Source organism: Anser anser, assembly GCF_964211835.1.
Source record: "Anser anser genome assembly, chromosome: 1".
NCBI classification, from domain to species: domain Eukaryota; kingdom Metazoa; phylum Chordata; class Aves; order Anseriformes; family Anatidae; genus Anser; species Anser anser.
In genome coordinates, this window is record NC_139720.1 from 93,316,324 (window position 1) to 93,331,907 (window position 15,584).

At 38.5% G+C, this 15,584-nt stretch overlaps 1 protein-coding gene across 6 annotated transcripts in view; it reads right to left on the reverse strand.

The window, feature by feature from the left end:
• LOC310892987 (uncharacterized protein) overlaps nt 1-15,584 on the reverse strand; it is a 592,327-nt gene that overhangs the window by 134,577 nt on the left and 442,166 nt on the right. For 5 of the 6 annotated variants that reach the window (XR_014578609.1, XR_014578610.1, XR_014578611.1 and 2 more), the window contains exon 4: nt 2,669-11,407. The gene's annotated coding sequence lies outside the window, so the exon portion shown is untranslated. Of the gene's footprint in view, nt 1-2,668; nt 11,408-12,108; nt 12,236-15,584 lie in introns of all 6 variants that reach the window. The other variant, XM_083821351.1, reaches the window with a different exon arrangement.

The window sequence follows — 15,584 nt, forward strand, 5'->3', positions numbered from 1 at the left end:
CCTTGTTTACCTGTAAGCACTGAGTAAAACCTCACTGAAGCCAACATCTCCCACAGTGTGAGAGCCTGGTAGCACAACTGCCGGTGATGGTATTGCTTATCTTCTAAACTGGGCTGGCCACAAGAAGGCTTAGAACCAAAAATCACATTTTCTCTGTGCCTAACCTTGGATTTTTTCAGGTATTGAAATGCCATCACGAATTATAATTCCCACCTGACACTACTACACAATTCACATTTGCAAGAACAAATCTGTCCTTTGGTTACAAAATTCTCTTTAAGCAAAGAGAATGTTCCAACACGATCCCGTGTCTGGCACTGGTGCAAGTAAACCAAACCCAGCATCCAAGATGCTAAAATGTTCAGCTGTCCATTGCTGCTATGCCGAAGTACCCAGTCCCTCCAGGTGTAAAGCACAATTAACACTGTGTGTGAATGAGTCATTGAATGATTTAAGCTCTCCGAAGGAATCACTATTTCCTGCATTTTCCTTCAGATGTTCCACATCCCTCAGAGACACCTAAGGTTACAGTATGTATTATGTCTTGTTCCTAAGGGTCAGTATATCATATCAACAGAAGAAATACAGCTTGTTAACTTTCTGCACGCATCATTTGCAATTCCATTCCATGGGCACTTGCTGACTGAAGTAATCTCAATAATAAAGGTAAAAATATGTATTCCTAGAAGACTATTATATGGAATGACATAGGATGTAATGCCCTGTAGTCACAGAGAAAGGATGATTTTAAATGAATGAAACCAATGCTGCTTATGTGGTGGTAGGAAGATACTGCCTTTTTAAAAATACATATAACTGCGATGAAAGCTAAGCTGTTATTATGTGTAAAGCAGCTGCAGAGAAAGTGATAGTGTTAAAGGCATTAGAACAAAGATTATCTGTTCTCTGTAATTAAATCCTTTCCCTGCTTTATACCAGATGACTCCTCAGGTCACATGAGTCCAGTTCAAGCATCACCCTTGAAACTATCCTGAAGAGGTTGCAGCCAGACACTGGAAACCCCCCAGCCCACAGGGATTTAATTGTTCTGTGGTTTCCGTCCTGCCTTCTCTCCACAGGAGTGGAGAGCTGTGACACCCACTGCAAACAGTATCCAGGAACAGGCCGGTCTCTGCACAGCTTCCCCTTTCCGCATACCTTTCGATAGTGACCTCTCGTAGGTTTGGCATGGCAACACATAAACATCACTTCCATGCCAGAGCAGACAGATTATTCATATCCTTATTCTAATGGCAGTATGATATAAAAATACAGAGTACTTCCATTTCAGAGACGAGGAGAGTGTATCCGGCTCCCAGAGAGTGAGCCTGGTGCCAGGCCATTCTCTGCATGGGTGGGGGACAGAGGATGGCGTCAGCACATCGTGGAAACACAGACACTCCTCAATGGCCTTTTATCAGCCTGTCAGTCTGGCCAGCCTATGGAATTAGCTCCATTGTCTCCCATAGAGCTTTCAGCCTCATCTGACACCACCTCACCTATTGCTTTTCTGCTGGAAGCAGTTACACAGGTTTAAAAACAAATAAAGGTTTTGCACGATCCATGAAAAGGGGCAGAGGGACTGCTGCTAGTTCAAACTCTGATCCACATCACTGACGATGAAAGAAAGGAAGAAAAGTCACTGCTGTTTGGTGAGTTGCCGGTCTCAATCCAGTTACGAGGGGAATACCTATCCACACGGATGCCCTCAGACTGGTGAGAGATGCTCAACAGCTGGAGGGCAGGACGCCTGAACTTACTTTTCCTCCACCTAGGGTCACTCTGGGCCAGAAGTAAAAAGAAGACAATGACAGAGTCAGGCCTGAATCATAATGCATCCCTTTACAGCCTGAAAATCAAAGGCTGACCCAGGCAAGTGTCCTTCCACTCCAACCATCCTCTTGGACAATGTAGCTTCATTGTGGTGCAGTTTCAAGGAAAGCAAGCTCTAACATTTACAACCTGTTTCCCTTTATAATGACACTTATTTTTTCAGCTTGCAAGGCAAGGTTCTGCCTTCTTAAACAACATACAAAGAAGAAAGAAAACTGGAGAAAGCTTTTTTTTTTTTGAATTAAAAAAGTATGAATAAAATAATAATAAAATATGAATAAACTTCTTGCTTTACGGATACTGGTCCATTTAACCCCTGTTAAAGTAGACGTTTAAATCCAGACAAGGAAGTTATCTCAGTTAGACACACAGAAGAAGCCGTTTTACATTTTCTACAGCAAACTACTTCCAATAGTATTTAACTGTTTTGTTTCCTACCCTGATAGGTTTCTAGTGGAGTGCATTTTTCTCTGCTTTTCTCGCCAGCTTACCTACTGCCCTCTGATCTCCTGCTCGATGCCTTCTGGTTTTCCATGTGATAGATGTTTCTACCCTATAATACCTATATACATTGTCTCTAACCCCCACTCACAGTATTGTGCTCTATCTTCATTAGTATCCTACTTTCTCTTCCTAATAATCTTCCTCTTCGTTTCTCATTGACATTTTCCTTTTCCTTTATCAACTTTTTCCCCCTTACATATATACATTTTATTTCCTTTCTATTCTGATTAAAATTTCATTGAATACAAATTTTATAGCAAAATATTGCTACACCCAGATGCTACATGCACACTCATACTTGTACAAGACCATGACAATTCTCATCCCTTACCTTCTGTTCTAGGTTTTCCCAGTTGCTGTGATAGTTTCTTTCTCCAGATTAGTCTCTCTTTTCTATTTTGATGCTGTGTTTGCTAATATCACAACTGCTTTTTCTCTGGAGGTAGATTAAACACTATTTTCTTTACTAATACAATTTGAATGATGCTGACCTTCTTTTCCCACCATTTTCCTTGAGTGCCTTTATTTCATCAACATTTTTAAGAATAGTCCTCAGAGCTAACGCTAGAGGCTGCTCCTCTCACAAGGCCATATAGTATTATCTCCTTCATTAGTGCAAACACCAAAACCAGTAATAGTGCACACCTGCAAGATAGATTACATAAGTTTTTGTTTCTTTGTTTTACTGGAGGCACTTCTAGGGTCTGTGCTGTCACTAGTTTGAATCTTAATTATGCAAAAGAACAGATAAGCAGGTTTAATTAATTGCAATTTAGGGCCACTTAGCAGTGTGAATCCAGAGATCTGCCTTCCTTTTCCCTCAGCCATTCCCCAAATGAGGCTAAGTAGAATGCTACAAGTCCCCTTTCTAATGGAGTCTACAGCCCTGTAGTCAATTCATTGAAAAATTACGTCGGTGACCTTTCATTCTGGCATGAACAGCAACCAAACTCCATTTTCCATGAAGTATTGTCAAACAACGATGTTTTATCGACTTAACTTTGAAAACTGAAAACTAGAAGCACTGGAATTTAAATAACACCCTGATAAATTTTGAGATTGGTAAAATGATAGTTTTGCTTATTCAACCACAAGCTGGGACCAGATCTTGCATATGCAGAAATACGTGATTAGCTCTGGGAAGCAAGTGAAGTTAAAAGACCTACAAAAAGTTGTTTCTATAGAATAAAGAGGGTATGGAAGATTTAAACTAATAGTTCTGCTCTTGATAGTAATTGCTTCAGGCCTAGCAATTCCTCACAGACAATTCAATTAAATGCTGACAGAAACACAAATAGAGCTCACACGGTCTTCTAGTTCTTGCAGCATTGCACTGATGTCATCTTGTCTGGAAGTTACTGCAAAAGTCTTTCCTTACTTAACACATAACTACTAAATAACATAGAGGTGTCTGAAGCAATTAGAAAAACAATATCCCTATGTTTCAAAACTCAAGTTTCCCATTTTCCAGAACTGACCTTATTGTACCTGGGAATTTCAAATTGGATGACGAATAGTCTTAGGTTCCAAACACTTGATGGGTTTTGTATTTCTCCTTTTGGTTTTATGTTTGCATTCCTGAAGAGTCTCTGGTGGTAACTGAGGTAGTATTCACTTGTTATTGTACTGAGACTAGCAGCAATGAATCAGCTGCATTGGATTTTTTTTCAGAGTATAAGTAGTTTACTTTTTCTAATCTCCTGTTACTGCACAGATATTTGCCTTTCTTTATTTAATCTTGACAATGAATATCATTCAGTTACCACTTGTCTTTACTGACTTAATGATAGAGTAGGGTATTATATATACACATATAAATAAAATATCAATCACAGTTTTGAAATATCAATGCTTTTGGTAGCAATTGTTTGCAAAAACAAGGCAGAACAGCACTGTAGAGACAAAAAAATAGTCAAATAAAAAGATCAAGTTAATTTATAATGAATTGACACAGCATGAAATTTGGGCTAGTTTTAAGTTTGTGATAAAGAATTCCAAAGCAAGTATACCTATGATTAATTTTCAAATAAGACAGACTGAAAACTTACAAACTACATTAGGATGGAGGAAAATTTTAAAGTATTTATAGCAATATTAATAGCAAGCAACTTACTTCAATCATATCAGAATGGAGCCTTATAAAATGAGGTTAAGCTTAAAAAAATCTCAAAAGCTGTTAACATATGGAAGTGCCCATTTAAGCCTCTCAAACAGCTTTAATTCTGACTGCCAGTGATATCGTTGCAGAACAGTATTCAATAACCTTCTGACACACTTAATGCATGTTTGTATTTTTCATCTCAGACTAGGAAAATGTGGCTTTCACATACCCATTAGAAATATACACACATGCATAGTGTCACCACACAGAAAAATGTGTATGTGGGTACAGCTCTTGTTCATTGCCCAGTTGCACTCAATGAGTATTTATGATGTAAAATAATGGGCAGCAATACCTGAGGCTGGTTAAGCATTTAGACGTAAAGCAGTTTAAATGTTTTAAAACATAAGAAATCCATGCCCACATCTTCTTAAGTTCCGGGGCCAAGCTGCTTACTACCTATGACGTATTTGTGACTGATTCAGATACCAGTTATTAATGCATGGCCAATAAGTACAGAAATAGGCAAACTGCTGCCTATCACAACTGACTTTTTGTCTTGAATCAAAAATTTTCATATGCATAACCCCATTGAAGCTTTACCATCAGATTCTGCAGTATCACAAAAATATTTAATGAACTAAACTCCAGCAAGTGCTGGCCATAAAAACAGCTCACATCCAGTTTATTCCAACCTTACTTATATTGAATAATATCCACAAGTCAAACAAGCAAAATAAGTGGTATTATAATAGTGGTAATATAATAATCTGCCTATAAGTTTCACTAAAATTTCTTGATATACTTGTAGTCCAGCCATTTCTTGGAGTTCTTTGATAAGAATGCTGTCCTCAGATCACCGCCTTGTCATTACCTGATGCTTTTTACACTCTTCCTTTCATAACTAAGACCATATCTAGCGATGCTTACTCTTCCCAGTGTTTCACTTGCTTAAAAAGAAAGAAAGAAAAAAAAACAGCAATCCAAGCTGGTTTTATTTTTGTATCTCTCAGCAAGTTCTAATAAAGTAAATTGAGCAATATTCTCAGTTTATTGTATTGATAAACAGACTGTAAAGTGTTTTATGATATGGTACTTCCCGTATGAAAGACACTAGACTAACATAAATTGCAATTGTAACTGTAAAGTACTAAAATATATTTTCCCTCTAGGGCTCTCTAGTATATTTGGCTGAAAAAAATAAAATAAAATAAAATAAAATAGACTTGTTTATTGTATATATTTTTTGTAGTGTAATTAAATGTCTCTATGGTTTCCACTCAGAAACAAAGTCGTCTTTCCCAACTCAAAGCAGTCTAAAGGCACACAAATAACTGTACAGAGCTGTCTTGTTCCATACTGGGGGTGAATAAGCACTTTCTTTTTCTCCTTCTCCAAACTGTCACCAGAGGAACAGACCTTTCAGCACACACAGCCCTATCACTTCCAGGCCATGCAAATAGTCTTTAGACTCCGAGTCAATCTTTAGTACTGTCCCAGCAACACTGGCCTTCTGTGATCTGTACCAATGCAAAATTTTCCATTCTCCACCCAAACCAGAGTTAGGGGGATTTCTTGTGGTGATTACTTTGGATCTCATCCAAAGTGAGTTCCACGTAAGAAGGTATCTTCCCTAGGATTAGGAGTTGTCAATGTGACAGCTCCTGTACCCCAGAGGATGTAAAACAGGCAGAGGGGCTCTGCCCCCCTACTGGTGATTGCCAGAGGCAGCCGTCTGGACCAGTGAAGGCACAGAGGAGCACTGCATCTCTGGTGAGGTCCTGCAGCCCAGGCACAGGTCCTGTGGTCCTGGCTCACACGAACATAATTGCAGCTCTGCAACATCCACAGTGAAACTGAAGACAGACTTGGTCCTCAATGGTTTTGTTTCACTAGAGATAAAACAGAAACTTGCAGGGATATGGTAATGTAGCTACACAGTCCAGAGAGGCTTCACTTTGCACACAACAGCTATATTTTGAAGCCCAGCTCTTCAAAGACACTTGGACCAACTGTGAGCCCTCTCACAATGCTTACCAGCAGTAAAACTACTGAAGTCTCAGGAACTGTTGAAGGGTGGGGAGAGGGAACAGTGGGAATCGGAGCAATATCCAGACCCAAGGGTCTTTGTTCAGTAAATACGATCCCTCCAGTTTCATACAACCTTGCTTTAACAGCACTTCCCACCCAGACTTCCCATTAAGAAAGAAGTGCTAATGGAGCTGTTGCAATCCTTCTTCAAACAAAAGGCAGCAGTTGAAATAATGGCTAACTGGGGAAAGAATACTCACAGAAAAGTCAGAAGATAGGTAATGTATCTTTGAAATAAAGGTGGAGGTGAGATACTTAGAAAATTAACCTCCTCTTCTCTTTTGGTCTTCCTTTAATAAAATGGTAATAAATCCATTATCTGTTTTAAGGTTCAGAGCAGCTGCATAATGAATCTGCCGGAATACACAGGAAAGTGCAAATTCGCCATTACACTTCAATAGTTCGTGTTCCACTCTGAATGAGATGGAGGATTATACAAGCACAAAAACACTCCCTGGAGTAGTTGAACAGAGCTGGTAGACTAAAGGCTGAAACAGACACAATTAACTCCCCATACATGTTTAAGGACAAAATGTTAAGCTTTTCTTTTGACACAGACTTTCATAAATCCTGGCTATCCTTAGAGAAAAAATCAGATGGGGCTTCTTTGGCAACTCAACAGCACACCTAAAAAAGTAAACAAAATAACAAAACAACAACAAAACAACCCACCCTCCTAGTCACAAATGAAGGGTCTTCCCCATTGCTCTTTCTGGATCCTAAAACTCTCACAATTCAGGATTCATTTTGATGCTTGGAGAAGTAGTCTTTCCTAAATCTCTAGTGAGCAACAGTCTATCTTGGATTTGAACCTGCTATTTTAATTTGAAAATATTTTGGTATCATATGTGTTCTCCACTTCTTACTCTCGCCTAAGCCTTCATTAACTGTTTTTCGACCATTTATTTTTCTAATTCTGTGAATATTTTATAACAGGTAGAAACCTCAGTGTTCAAAGATAGACAACACAAAATACTCATCCTATGCTCTTTGATTCATTCTTCAACCAGAGAACCATTGATAATGGCTTGGGCATCCATGAGGCAGAATATGTTGTGAACCCATATCTCTTTGTACCCATCTTTACACTATAATGTCTCAAAATAGCCAACCTATTCTGTCCTGGACTCTCTGAAAAGGTCATGTCTTATGATAAAGCAAAGTATGAGAAGAACACAGAATATAAGATTTGTAAAACTGGGTCTACACTTCTGTGACAAAGCTGGAATAGCAGCACTAATGTTAGCAGTAGTGAATACTTTTCTCCCCGCAAACTCTGGGGAATGTCTGAAAAAGAGGAAAACAAACAAACAAAACCAAGGAAACACATGTAACAGGAATTTACAAAATCGCAGACAATGAAAAATTTCAGTCTTAATTAATTCGTATATAACTAGTCCAAGTCATAAGTTGGACCCGAGCAGCAGAGCCCCCCTTGGTCAGGAGAGTGTGCCAACTCTACTGAGGTTGCTTTTAGGTGACAGCCAGCTTTTGACAAGTAACATTTTCACCACTACCCTGAAGGAAGGAGGAATAGGCACTTGAGTTGACACATTTCCTCAACATCTTAGCAGTAGCTGGTGCGTGCACCAGGTTTTGCACTTTGCAGGATCCCAGTGAAAGAAAACAGGGGAAAATGAAGGCAGGTCTCCAGACAACTCCACTTCTCTTTCTCCTCACATCAGACATTTAAGGGAGAATGAGTGGAGGAAAGATACCCTATCACAGTATGTTTCGTGATAGCATGAAGCAATCAGAATTCATCCGCATTCCTACTGACTTAAGACCATTTTATATAATGGACTCTGTCAAAGAACTCTTTTTTAGAAAGAGTGTTTTTCTTTAAGGTTTCTTGATAAATCTGTTGACTAATACACACAAAATCCATCTGTTCCCTGAAGATTGCCTCCAGAGCACAGAGAACTGCCTTTAATAATGCACATCCTTCTTGTTGTGTGTTTTCCTCTTTTCTTTGGATGTGTACTGAGTGGTTTTGATGTTTCTTCTCTATAATCATGATGAAGGATGCATCAACCTTTAAAGTAAACATGTTGCAGGTGGGAAACAAGCATCCCCCCAAAAGAGACCTTAGGTACACTTTTTGATGTTTGAACACCCTCCTCCTATCACCATTTCATCATCTGTAGAATGCTACATTCCAAAAGCAAGCTGATAGCTAGTACAATGAGCTGAAAAAACAAGTGGTTCCTCTGTACACAGCAGAACTAATGATGCCTGGTTTGCTCTCTGTGCAGATTTCCAGGTTTCTAATAAAGAATCAGCTTTTGAGTTGGATCCTCAGTGCGAGACCTTAATAGGACCTCTCTTCTCTACGCAGCCACGTACTTGCATAGAATTTACAGAATACTAACAGCTCCAAGGTAATTCCTTTTCTATGAAACTGAATTGAAATTGGTCACTGGGTTTGCAGATTACTTGGAGGGGAGAAGAAGAGGACTAAAGTGCAATCGAGTATGCTCATTCCCATAGAAGACCAGGCTAAAAATCCCATTTAACTGGGGAGAGGTAGAGGAAGGGTTATATACAAGGGGTGAGAAACATCAACAAAAATGAAGGAAAAACAGCATCAAGACAAAGTAAAGAGAGGAACCAAAAGGACAGTAAAGCACACTGAGCAAATCTTTGCTGAGAAATCTTTTATTCCTTTATTTCCAAATTCTACTTTGCAAGGCTCACTTGAATAACCAACGTTTCTCCAGGTTGGCATGAAAATGCAAATGTTGTCTTTTTTATCATAATATAAATAATATTTTCATGTCATAGGAAACAATTCTTTATCAGTAAATAAGTGCCTTCATTTAGTGGCTATTAATACTTTGCTAAGAAAGAATCATTCTGATTTTTTTCCCCAATGGCTATAATTGTATGACAAGTCTGTCATATCCTACTAGTATCTAGGGACTGAATCTGTCCTGTTGGTGCCTTCTCCTTCCACCCTTTCCTATTGAAAGTAAAACAGCTGTTCAGTCAGGAAACATTTCAACAAAAGGCCTGCAGGTTTTTCTGATGTCTACTCATAGTCCAACAGAGGTTGTGCATTGCTACTTCTGCTGTAGCTTCCGGGGAAATGGTGTGGAAAGAAAGAGGGTGAATATTTGCAGAAAAAGGAAGGAGGATCTCATATAGATCTGCTATAGGTCACAGCCTACTATATTGTCCTACATCTGTAGTATCTGGACTCCCGATTAACAAGCTCTTTAGATATGCTCTTATTCTAGTACCTTCAGTAGGAAACTAGTTTCTAGCTGGAATTTTAGGAATGTGCCTGTATCTATAGAGACCTACTTATTTGATGTGGGATGGATTATGAAAATGTTATGTTATGTTAATGTTATGTTAATGTTAATATAAAGATCTCTATGCAGAAATGCTTTACTTCTTGCTACATCTGGAAGCATCTGTTAGGGATGATCAGAATGCAAATTTGTTGAACCACTATGAGTTACTGAACTACAGATCAAGTCGGGAAGGTAGGATACTTCACAGGAAAGAAGGGTCAGAACAGAGAAAGATTTGGGTTTAGTCCTTTTTATTTTAATACTTCTCACCCAGTACATATGAGTTCTCTTTGTTAAAAGTTCCCTCTAGTCTAGTCCCTCTAGTTCCCCCTTCTCTGTCCCAAATCTCAAATTAAACAGGCTCTGCAGAAATTATGAAACTGCTTTAGCAAATTGTTGATTGTATATGAAGCCTGCATCAGCGGTGACATTATCTTCTCTCTTTTCTTTTTTTTTTTTTTCCAACATTGCTGTTAACTGAACAAATAAAAGTAATAAAGCACCAGTAGAATATGGTGAATACAAATGTTACTTGGATTGATTCAAAACATCTGTATGTTTAAAAGGTGAATTGCAAAGCTTAGATAAAAATGGTATGGCTAGTGTTATCTAACAATTACCTTCACTAACCAGACTCTGTATAGCATTACTTTTATTTAACTTTAACCTGTGTTTAATTTAATATTGAAAGAAATAGTAATAAAGTATTACTTGAAGCAGAAAATCTACTGAAGTACTCTCAATTTCCAGATTGCTTAATGAATCTAATCTTCTGCGTAAAATTCTAAGAAGGATTTTTTTATTATTATTATTTTTTTGTCCTGCAGAGCATTTTGATAATGAAATTATCATTGCAATATTCTAAGGAAAGCTTGCTTGCTGTTAGTGTAATGATCAAGTAAATGAAACCAACCATTCCATCGACATAAGGGGATACTAGAAGGATTATATGGGGGGTATATATTCTAATAACCTTACTGCTTCAGGACTGGACACTGGGAAAACAGAATGTGGGTAGGCTCATGTTCTGTCCCTAAATAACATCATCTTTTTCCCACGCTGTGAGACACAGGGGATTGGCAAGAGATTGCCAGGGACTGGCAAGACAGACCACTGGTCTGATCTAATAGGTTCTTTCTTACATTCTTATCTTTATATATGTACATATTGCCATTCTTACTCTGTATGCAGTCATGAAGATATCCTCACTTTCTTTCAGATGCATACTCCATTTCAAAGCTTTGTTCTCACACCTTCTGTACATACATGACTATTGTATTAGGAGTACAAGTGTTGTCAGAGAATGACATGTTTGAAGTATGTTAATGAAATGTGAAGCATCATAGGACTTCACCAGAGAAAAAAGGAAGCATTCTTAGCATTGATTTAGGAAAGCTTGCACCACCTAACAGTTCCAAAATGCTATGCATAGCTGAAAAGACATTTGGATAATCATGCTTTACTAACAGAATGAGACTTGCATGTAGACTGGAAAAATAAAACTCGTCATCCAGGTTCAAGGCAACAATGGAGAAGTTAAGAATCAGAGCCAAAATGTTCACTGGAATGTTGTCTCTCCCTGGAAATAGAAGAAACCCACATTTTGCATTTAAAGGGGAGAAAAGACAGGGGATATAAATCTAGTTTGGCTTCTTTTACTGTTATTATTTATTTTCTGCAATGAAAAACACCTCAAATAGCTCTATTTTCGATTTCATGCCACCAATATTACAACAGGAAAACTGTTAGCCAGGTCACCTGTTTATTCCAGTGTAATAATAACAATATTAAATGTTTTCTCTTATTATAAAAGGTCACATATTTAGCATGATTCATTGGTGTGTTTTCAGCCTTAGCTACCGTAAAGACGAGGATAAAATGCAACTGAATAGCTCTGAACAGCTTCTGAAATAGGTACTTCCACCTAGCATGTGTTTACCTGGTGTCTCCTATTATTTTCTCAAATTTAAGTAGAACAGAGCAAGTTCATTAACAACATTCTCCAAAACGGGCAGGGTCTATATGTAGAAAGTAGAGCATTTTCTGAAATACTACCAACCCTCCATAACACTCTTACCATTCTCCCTAGCATTGCGTATGTTACTACCCATGGTGACTGTGTTAATCTAATCCTCACTCTACCTTCCATTCTGTTTTTGTTGTTGTTTTATTTTCCCCCTCCTTATCTTTCTCTTTGGTTTGCTTGAAAAGTTGCAGGTGAGTGGGACAGTCAGGTGAACTCTCTATTAATGTACAAGGCAACTTGCTGTGCACATTTACCCTCTGCCTCTTGTGATCCTGTTGCAAAGCTCCTTGTAGATTTGTCTGAAGATGCACACTCCCTGCCTGCCTGCCTCTTTGTCCCTTGAGGTTAGAGTACGTTGCAAAGGAAAGAGCTGAGGAAGGCCTAAGACAAGAAAAAAAAGAGTAGAAAAAAATATAGGAAGGACACAATGATGCGCCCAGCTATTCCCTCTCTCGCTCTGTTTCTCAAGGGCTTCTGTGGATTGGCTTCCTGCTGAGCAGTCAAAAGGAGAAACTGGGCTAAGGTAAATCTAAGGTAAATGTGCTCTTGGAGGAACGCTGTCAGTTCTCTTTTTTTAGTGTAAATCAAAGCCTCACTCCTCTTGCCAGTACACCAGGCCTCTGCTACGTAGTTGGTACCCGACTCCCAATATCTCCCTGCAGTTCTGTTAAGCACAGTCTCCTTCACTTTCTCAAACAATTGGTGTACAAATGAGAAGCCAAATTTTCTTTTCAGCAGTTTTGGGTCATTAGGCCTTCTATACTACTTACCTGTCTAATCATCCAATCCTTCATCTCTGGGGAGTTTAAAATAATGCCCAAATCACAAGAAATGAAAATGAGCTTCCTTCCTAATCTAACACCTTGTCTGCAATCCTTCACAACATATAATGCTGTCCTTATGATCCTGATGAGAAATAAAAGCTGGTTCTCCCAACCTTATCTTCTTTCCCTTGGTTATCTCTACATCAAGCTGAAAAGATGGAATTTAGGACTGTAAAAAAGGTACAGTTAGTGTAGGATAAAACTACATATAACTTAAATAAACATATAACTTAAATAAAACATATAACTTAAATTTGTGATCATTCCCCTTAAGCATGAGAGTTATCATGTAATGTAAAAACAAATACTGCACATTTTATGTATTGACTTCAATCCTAACCACGTTTGGAAAACAATATTAGGTCTAGGTACTAAGCATATACTGGCCACATAAACAGTGGTGTAGAAATAAGAAGTGGGATCTTCCATACATCAGAGCAACGTGAGTAAGGTTATAAAAATGGCAGAGAGGAAAAACTTCCTAAAATTCCAAGGAATCAGGGTACTTCATTTTAGGTAGTTACCTATTTGGAGGAAGGAATGATTCTTCAAAAACTCGCTGTCTTCAACTACCATGATGACTCTCAATGAACCTTTCCACCAAGAAAAGTGCTACCAGATGTGAAACATCCTGTCTGGTCAATTTTTATATTCTCTGCCCCAACCTCAGAATCAAGACAAAACACAGCCCACACTATGCCTTATTGGGAATGGAAACTACTATTCCTCCATACTTCCTTGCACAGAGGGTCTTTCAAGGCTCAGATAAACCATGACGTCAGCTCAAATCACCTATGACAACAAATACTGAAGCAATCCTTATGTCTCAGAACAGTAGTGAAACAGGTGTTTAATTTAACATCTGCTTAAGGCTAATATTTTTATTCCAGTTCAGATTAAAATATGTTTTACTGAGGTCTATCTCCTTCAAAGTTGCCTTTCCACTTTAGGCTGCAAGTACTGATATGAGATTTTGGAACTGGAATGGCTGACTCTCCCACTTTTGGAGCTAAGGTCAAACACTACTCCATGATCAAAAATCAAACCTCAGTCTTCTTTGTACGAGTCATATATATATATATATACATATGTATATATATATACATATGTATATGTGTATATATATATATATACACATACGTATATATATATATATTTTTAACAGCAGAACAACTTTGAATATACAAACCAAAGAGAGGGAAGACACCAAACACCTGTACATGATGGGGGCCACCCAGCTGGAAAGCAACTCTGCAAAAAAAGGACCTAGAAGTCCTGGTAGACACCAAGTTGAACACAAATCAGCAATGTGCCATTGCTGCTGTGAAGGCTAATGGTATTCTTCATTGCATAAGGCAAAGTGTCACCAGCAAGTCAAGAGAGGTGAGCCTTCCCCTCTACTCAGTGTTGGTGAGGCTGCACCTGGAGTACTGTGCCCATTTCTGGGTCCCCCAGTACAAAAGAGACATGGACATGCTGGATAGAGTCCAGTGGAGGGATATGAAGATGATCAAGGGACCGGAGCACCTCTCCTATGAGGAGAGGCTGAGAGAGTCATGACTGTTTAGCCTGGAGAAGAGGATGCTCGGGGGGATCTCATCAATGTGCATAAATACCTGAAGGGAAGGTTCAAAGAGGACAGAGCTCAGCTCTTTTCAGTGGTGCCCAGTGCCAGCCAGGACAAGAAGCAATGGGAACAAATTGGAACACAGAGATTCTGTCGAAACATCAGGAAGTACTTCTTCACTATACAGTTGATGGAACACTGGAACAGGTTGCCAGAGAAGTTGTGGAGTCTCCCTTCTTGGAAATATTCAACAGCCACCTGGACATGGGCCTGGGCAACCTGCTCTAGGGGTCCCTGCTTGGGCAGTGTGTTGGACCAGACGACTTCCAGAGGACCCTGCCAACCTCAAGCATTCTGTGATTCTGTGAAGATCCATTAGCAACCGAGAAAGCCTATTCATTAGGAATTCCCAAAATCTATTGTTATTTCAACAACAAAATAAAGGCTGTACATCTACAAAATCAGTCTTTAATTTTTAAAATTCTAGGCTTAAAAAACCTAAACAGACAAATGATGCTCTATGCCAAACCAATGGAAAAGCATATTCTTAATTTATTTTTTACAGACTTAGGTGAGATACATTCTCTTTTCAAGTGGCTGTATTTTCTGCTAACTGGCCCAATATGTTATAATCTCTTCATTTCAACATTGTATAAGTTTGCCAAATGATAAACACTGTTTACAACTGAGCAGAAAATAATATATACAATATCATTAACGCTTTAATGCTCCACAAGATTATGGAACTTAGGGATCTGGGCTTCTTATTTACTGTTCTAAACTTGACAGGGGCACTCACTTTCAAACTTCTGTCACAACTCCATATTTAGGAATGCCAGCACTTTTAGCTCAGGACTGAAAGGTTTTCACTCTCTTTCTCTACACGCCTATTTCCACAGGACCTGCAACACTTTTTGCATGAAATGACAAGAGGAATCAAGATAAGGGAAAATGTCAGCAGAATATTATCTCTCTCTACATATACTTGCACTTTCTGACTGACAATAGGAAGCCCCATTATACCTTGCTTTTTTCTACTGTGTTATGCCTACCATTTGAATGCAATAAGAATGGAGAAGGATAGCATTGCTTGATGCCTTTTCATAATTACGAAGTCTTTAAAGTCATTTCTTTCAGATAAATATAGGTAGACAATGACTAGCATTCAGTGAAATTGATGAATACTACATTGAATGCAAAATGTATATAGAGTAACAAAGAGAAAAATGTGATGTTTCACACTGAAACCTTCATACGTCTTCAGGGCTTTGTATGACTTTGTCTTCATCACTGAATCTACATAACTTTCCAAAGAAAAGGTAAATTCAAAAAAACGCCA